Genomic DNA, 8,393 nt, shown 5'->3' on the forward strand with positions numbered 1-8,393 from the left:
AGATCAAAATAAAGGTTGTTATGCCAAATGGTATAAAAAGCCTCTATGTGCCTAAGACTCCCAAATTTCTCATATGTGAATTTAACGTCTTGAATGTGAAGCCTTATTGTTTTTGATACTAATAATGTTGGAATGTGGAAAAAGAACTTGAATTATGAAATACAGCCTAGCGCCAAGAATAACTTTATAATTGGGGCCACTCGTGCCATTGTATTGAAAGTAGGGGAAGGAAATATGAATTGAAATGACTGATTGAATATGGGTGATGTCTCAAATGAGATGGCCTAGCCGATTGGGCCGAGATCGGACTCCGTGTAAGAACACGATGGTATTGTGGATGAAATTGAGAAAATGGTTGATGTCTCAAATGAGATGGCCTAGCCGATCGGGCCATGATAGGACGCCATGCCACATACATGGTAGCATTGTGTTGGAAATTATAATGAAATTATGGTAATATCTCAAATGAGATGGCCTAACCGATCGGGACGAGATCGGACTTCGTGTAAGAATACGGAGATATTGTGAATTGTGGAATATCGGTACTAAAGGTCACCCAACCTAATAATATGGAAATCGTCTTGAAAACGTATATAATTATTAACTCATTGTTTTACTATCATTTGAAGCCCTTATTGAATTCTTGACTGTTCCTCTTGTATTATTATTCATTCTCTTAAGTTGGTGTTTAACTTTACATACTAGTGTTGTTCGACGGTACTAAAGTCCCTTTTGCCAGGGGCCTGCATCTTTGAATGTATGTAGATGGTTACATAGCAGACAATGCTGATCAAAAATAGTGCTGCATCCTCTTGTCAGCGGACTCGGTGAGCCCCATTTCATTCCGGGGTCATGTATTGTACCTTTTGTTTATATTATGATCACTTTTAGAGGTATTGTCGGGGCACTTGTTGCCGGTACCATCTTTACTCTCTTATGTATCTTTAGAGGCTCTGTAGATACTATGCGGGTTGTGTATGGGTGTTGGGAATGTTAAACAAGTATATGTTGTGTTGATCACTTGTTTCTCTCAGAGTTTAAGAAATGTGAATTTTTAGACTTAAAGGCGCAATGACTAATGAAACGATTTAGGATTGTATGAACGAAATCCCTACTGTATAATTAATGAAATCACGTCTTTTTGGATCATGGGTTAATTGGGCAAAAAGTATCTAACAGGCTTGCTCAGCCGGGTTCACTCGGTTGAGCGCCGGTCGTGCTTCCCGAGGTTGGGCGTGACAATTATTAATTATCATTGTTGAATTAATTGTTCATGTTTCCTCTTTACTTGTTGACTCCCATTACTTCAGACTCGTTGTTGAATATTATCTCAGTATTATGAGTTAGTCTTATCTAATATCGTGGTTATACATTATTTTCTCATTGTTGAGTTATTTGGTGTTGAATTTGTGATGGTGTTGAAGTTGTTAAAGTCGTTAACACGTTGAGACATCTATCTTATTGAGCATTTGGCATTCATTGTTATTGTTGATATTCTTGTATACGTTGTGGTGGAGCCATGGGCTATTGTTGTGGAAACATTGATATTGTTGTTGTTGGCAAGTTGTGATATGTGGGCACTTGTGGTGCGAATTGTTATTGTGATATGATATTGACGCGCATGCGACGGTATAAGGCTTGGGTTATTGCGCATATGGCGGTATAAGGTGGGGCTTATGTGCATGATTGCTTGTAGGGGAACTACGTGAAGTCACACTGCGTCATAAAGTGGGCTAAAGTGCGCGTAGCTATTTTAGGGAAAACTGTTTCCAAAATCTATTTTCAAATGTAATGCTCACGCGGCGGCAAAAGGAAGGATGGTGATTGAAGTTGAGAAATGTGAATACGAGGAGGTACCTCGGTTTTTATTCTTGATTATACGAGGCGGTACCTCAGTTTGATTTCATTATTCACGAGTGGTTCTTGCTGTTATTTCATGTTGCAAAGTGTCGTGGAAGGAATATCTCTTGTTTCTCCATTCTTTATCATTGTAGTAGTTGTAGTACGTACATGATATTTGTATCACTTTACTTGCTTCTTTTATGCTACTTCTACTGTTGATTTTTCGATATTAGATCATGCTATCATCTTGTTCCGTTAGTTGCTTTCTTACTCCCCATTTTATATTTGTATTTTATTTTATACTGTCTATTTCATATCCTAGTAGGTGTCTTGACCTGGCCTAGTTACTACTCTATTGAGGTTAGGCTTGATACTTGCTGGGTACCGTTGTGGTATACGCGTATTATGCTTCTGCACATCTTTTTGTGCAGATTCAGGTACAACCACTCGTGCCGGTAGATAGAGATTTTCCTGCTAGCTGCATTTACCGGAGACTTCAAGGTATGCCTGCTCGGCGTCCGCAATACACGGAGTCCCCTTTCCTTATGCTCAGTTACTGTTGTATTTTTCTTCCAAACAATGATGTACTAGATATTTTAGTTATTTCATAGTGCTTATGAATCTGTTCCACAGTTCTTGGGAGTCTTATGGTTGAGATTTTTGTTTTTAGTAGTTATATGAGTTTATCATACTGGATTGATTATTTTGTTATTTATATTTGTTTAATTACTGTCAAATATTAGGCTCACCTAGTCGTAGAGACTAGGTTCTATCACGACTTCCTTCAGAGGGAAAATGAGGTCGTGACAATCAGTTAAATATTTTTAAGAAGTGGTTACAAATTCTATGGGTGGTGCAAAACTGGACACCGCATGAAAATTTTACAGTATTGTCGGGTAAGTAGTTTCAAGTGCATGGGTATTTGTTAAGGACTCCCATTAAGAAGGCATACATGGTAAAATAAATTTATAAAATAGGTATACAAGATAAAATAAATATTTTAATTTTATATGGTCTTAACTAGTGTTTTCAATGGGCATACCGCGTAGATTATCCTATTTTAAAATGTAATATAGTATTTAAACTAAACATACCACAATATTCTGACCTAGAATACAAACTTCTAACTAAACATACCATAATATTCTAGTTTGCAAAAAAATATTCAAACTAAATATACCACAATATTCTAATTTTGAATACGGTATCCAAACAAAACATACTACAATATACTAATTTCGAATACAATATTCAAACCACACATACTACAACATTCTAATTTGGACTACATTATCCAAACAAAATATACTACAATATTTAAATTTATGAAGTAGGCATACATGGTAAAACAAATTTATAAAGTAGGTATATAAGATAAAATAAATATTTTAATTTTATATGGTGTTAACTAGTGTTTTCAATGGGCATACCGCGTAGATTATCCAAAATAAAATAGGCTCTCAACTTGTAAAATCCAGCCCAAGAAAGCAGTTCCACAGCAGATCATGTATGGTCAGTTATTATTATAATATCACTACTCCCTCCGTTTCAATTTAGATGAGATAGTTTGACTCGGCATAGAATTTAAGAAAAAAAAGGAAGACTTTGGAAACTTGTGGCCTTAAAAGCTTAAGGGGTAAAAGCTTTGTGGGACCATGACATTTGTGTGATTATAAAAGTTTCTCATTAAGGGTAAAATAGGTAAAATTAAGAGCTTAAAGTTGAATTATTTCCAATTGTAGAAATGTGTCATTCTTTTAGGAACGGACTAATAAGGAAAGTGTGTCATCTAAATTGAAATAGAGGGAGTATTATTTTTTATTTTATTTATTAAACAAATAAGCTAGAGTCTTTTGAAAGCTGCATTGTCTTATTTTAAGAATTTACATAAAATAGGACTTGTAGGATCCATGCCTAATCCCCATCAACACTAATGGTGTAACGACCCGGCCAATCGTTTTGAGTTTTGTAGCCCCGTTCCCTTATTTACTGCACATTTTATGCTTAATTGTTGTTATGTGACTTGCCGAGATAGTTGATTCGGTTCCGGGGATATTTCGGGATGCGATGAGACACTTAGTCTCAAGGTTGGGAGCTTAAGTTGAAAAGGTTGACCGGATGTTGACTTATGTGTAAACGACTCCAGAATGGAATTTTGATGATTGCAGGTGCGGCTGATGTAGAGCAGGAGCGAAGCTGGCTTGGCCTGGGGTGTGACGCCGGTGCGAGGGGTCTTCTACATCTGCGAGCCCACAGGTGCGAGCAAGGCTCGGCAGATGCGGGGAAGGGAAGTGTGGACTGTCTTCGCAGAAGCGGATCGAGGGTCGCAGAAGTGCTTCCGTAGGTGCAGAACATGGAGCACAGGTGCGGACCCTGTGGACTTAAGTGACTTCTGCAGAACCGGAACTCTTATCGCAAAAGCGATTCTGCAGGTGCGGATATTTGGCCTGCAGGTGCGAAGGCACTGGGCAGAACATTAAATTCAAGGGCTTTGTGATTTTTCTCATTTGTGGACTTTTCAAACTCGGTCTAAGGCAATTTTTGAGAGGGATTTTGAAGGGTTTCTTGAGGTAAGTCACTTGTGATCATTTTTATTCAATAATATTGTTTCCCCATTAAATTTTCCACCTAGTTTGTGTGTTGTGAGTTGGAATTTTGGGAGTTTGAGACTAGGGGTTTGGAGAGTTTAATTTGGGGATTTTAGTGATGATTTGGTGTTAGATTTTGGTAAATTTTGTATGGTTGGACTCGTGGTTGAATGGGTTTCTGGATTTTATAAGTTTTATCGGATTCCAAAATGTGGGCTCGGGGGTCGACTTTTGATTAAGAACTTAGTAATTTCATTTGGAATTGATTCCTTTAGCTCGTGTTGATTGTATCGAATTATTTTTGACTAGATTCGAGGAATTCGGAGGCAGATTCACTAGGCAAGGGATTGTTGGAGTAAAGATTTGCTCGGTTTGAGGTAAGTATTGTATTTAAATCTAGTTGAGGCACTAGTTGCCTGAATTGTTGTGATAGCCACGTGCTTTTAGATGCGCACATGAGTGGGGATGATCCCATGTGTGGGCACCAGGATTGTATGTTCATGTTTGGGTTGTGCTCGGGCTCTTATAAGCCCAGAAATGACTGTTAAGCTTCAAGCTTTGATATCTAACATGTTGTAACAGTTTATGCAATCTAATTGAGCCGTGATGAGACTACATAGAGGTTTAATCCCTGAACGTACTTGCTAAATGCTTTTCATTGATGAAATTGCCTGTTTGGGCTGTGCTAGCACACTTTGCACATGCCTACACTTTAGCATGTTATTTACACTAATCCAGGGACATGAGAATCTTATTTCATTCTTCATATACCTGCATACTTGCTTTATTGCTTATGTATGATATTTTTGGACTGGGCATGCAGCTATGCCCGGCAGATCATGTTATTGGCACGTGAGTTGTCCGTGCATCACGTGAGTTGTCAGTGCAACACATGAGTTGTCTGTGCGGATCCATATATTGATATTATTGACATGTGAGTTGTCTATGTCGCACGTGAGTTTTCCGTGTAAATTATATTGTGAGCACGTGAATTGTCCGTGCAGTGTGTGGAACTTATATTTTCCTTCATCATTTATCTGATTTACTTGTTACTTCCCTCTACATTCCATAATACTGTTTGAGCAGGGTATTTGAGAAATAGTGCACATGAACACACGGATATTCGTTTCACAAAGCCTTATGAGTTATCTTTAAAATTACACTATGTTGGTCTAAAGGGGATGAATCACACTGAATCAACTAGTATCCTAAATAATTTACATTTCTCTTACCTTGCCTGGTTTAATTTTGATACTTATTGAGTTGGTAGTATTCACACTACACCCTACACCTCGTGTGCCGATCCAGGCATTTCAGGGCACGGTAGTTGTTGATCGTGGAGTTTTACCTCTACGGAGATCATCGAGGTAGCTGCAATGGTGTCCGCAGACCTTGACTCTCCTCCCCCTATCATTCAGTTTTATTTATTCAATTCTACTTTCTAGACAGTGTATCAGGCTATGTCATTATATAGATGCTCATCTACTCAGTGACACACTGGTTTTGGGAAATTTCTATATTTAGTTATGATGTTTTATCCAGTTTTATGAGAGTTTACTTATTTAAACTTGTTTTAGAATATGTTAAAAATTTGAAAGTGTTGGTAATGTCTGAGTTATCGGCTTGCCTAGTACCATGATAGGCGCTATCACGACAGGTTGAGTTTTGGGTCATGACAAGTTGGGATCAGAGCCTAGGTTACATAGGTCTCACGAGTCATGAGCAGATTTAGTAGAGTCTTGTGAATCGGTATGGAGACCTATGTAATTATCATTGAGAGTCTGCTGAACCCTTAGGAAAACTTCACATTCTTGTATTCTTGTCATGCGATTTTACTGCTTCCGAGAGCTGAACTTCTGTTATTCTATTCTCTCACAGATGGTGAGGACACGTGCTACCGGACCGGATGGACAGCCACCAGCACCACCAGCTAGGGCCATGAGAGGTCGAGGCTGCGGAAGGGGCCAAGGTGCAGCTCGTACAACTGCTAGAGCAGCACCTGCAGATCCACCAGTTGCTTTAGCTCAGGAAAAGGTACTAGATGTGGTTGAGCCAGTTGAGTCAGCTCAAGCACTAGCTGTGCCATTGTTATTCCAGTCCTTTAGGAGGCTTTGGCTCACATATTGACTGTGTGCACTAGCCTTGCCTAGGCAGTTTCGGTTCAGACCGCGACAACCATTTCTTAGGCTAGGGAGGTACTCAAATTCCTGTCGCCCACACTCCAAAGCATGTGATGCAGGTTCAGACACCGAGGGTACCACTAGCTCAACCGGTTGCAGTTGCTTAAGCGCCCAGGTGGGTCCCATTATGAGTGATGATGGGCAAAAGAGACTAGAGAGATTTGGGAGAATCCAGCCTCCATCATTCAGTGGGGTAGAGTCAGAGGATGCCTAGGACTTCTTGGATAGGTGCCAGGGATTCTTCGCACGGCGGGTATTCTGTAGACCAGTGGGGTCTCATTTTCTACTTTTCAATTTACTGGGGCTGCCTTCAAATAGTGGGAGGCCTATGAGAGGCGCAGGCTAGTCGGTGCAGCACCACTTTCATGGCATGAGTTCTCTGTTCTATTCTTGGAGAAATTTGTGCCATAAACCCGCATGGAGGAGCTGCACAGGCAAGGCGACCAGCTGCGTCAGGAGGGCATGTCTGTGACCCAGTATGAAATGAGATTTTCAAAGTTGGCTCATCACGCAGTTTGGTTGGTTCCCACTGAGAGGGAGAGGATTAGAAGGTTCATTGATGGCCTCACCTATCAGTTGCATTTTGTTATGACTCGGGAGAGTGTAACAGCTGCTACGTTCGACGAGGTGGTTGATATTGCTCGGCGGCTAGAGATGGTCCATAGTCAGGAGCGTGAGGGGAGGGAGGTCAATAGGCCTCATGGATCGGGTGGTTTCTGCGGTGTTTCTTATGGGGGTCAGTCCCACCATAGTATGGGTCGTCCTTATTGGCCCGCTCATACGGCTCATCCAGCTCATCGTGGTGCATCAGTTAGGCACGGTTCATTCAGTGCACCACCAGCGCAGAGTTCTCACCATGCCTCATCTGCTCAGGTTTCTGCAGGCAGTTCCTCAGGTTATCAAGAGCAACAGCTCCGTCAGAGGAGGGGTTATTTCGAGTGCAGGGACATGAGTCATCTCAAGAAGGACTGCCCTAGATTGTTGAGTGTTGTTCCATAGTAGAGTTCTTGGCCGATGATACCAGCACCACCAGTTACTTCGCCACCCGCCCAGCCAGCTCGGGGTGAGGCCCAACCAGCTAGAGGTCGCCCTAGAGAGGGAAGTCGTTCAGGTGGCGGTCAGTCCCGATTCTATGTTATTCCTTCCAGGCCAGATGATGCTGCTTCAGATGTAGTGATCACATGTATTGTCTCAGTGTGCCACAGAGATGCTTCCACATTATTTGACCCCGGTTCTACCTATTCCTATGTATCATCCTATTTTACTCGTTATTTGGATATGCCCCGTGAGTCCTTAGTTTCACCTGTTCATATCTCTCCACCGGTGGGCGATACTATTATTGTGGACCGTGTATATCAATTATGTGTAGTGACTATTGAGGGATTGGAGACTAGAGTTGATCTCTTATTGCTTAGTATAGTTGATTTTGAAGTGATATTGAGTATGGATTGGTTGTCTCCATGTCATGATATTATAGATTGTCACGCTAATACCATAACATTGACAATGCCGGGTTTGCCAAGGATCAAGTGGAGAGGTTCTCGAGATTATGTTCCCAGGAGGGTGATTTCATATTTGAAGGCCCAACGGATGGTTGGGAAGGGATGTTTGTCATATTTGTCCTTTGTGAGGGATGTTGGTGCTGATACCCCTACTACTGATTCTGTTCCGGTGGTGCATAATTTTCCGCATGTGTTTCCTACAGACCTGTACGGCATGCCACCGGACATGGATATTGACTTTGGTATTGACTTAGTGTCGGGCACTCAGCTCATTTTTATTC

This window comes from Nicotiana tabacum, chromosome 23 (genome assembly GCF_000715075.1).
Source record: "Nicotiana tabacum cultivar K326 chromosome 23, ASM71507v2, whole genome shotgun sequence".
NCBI lineage: Eukaryota > Viridiplantae > Streptophyta > Magnoliopsida > Solanales > Solanaceae > Nicotiana > Nicotiana tabacum.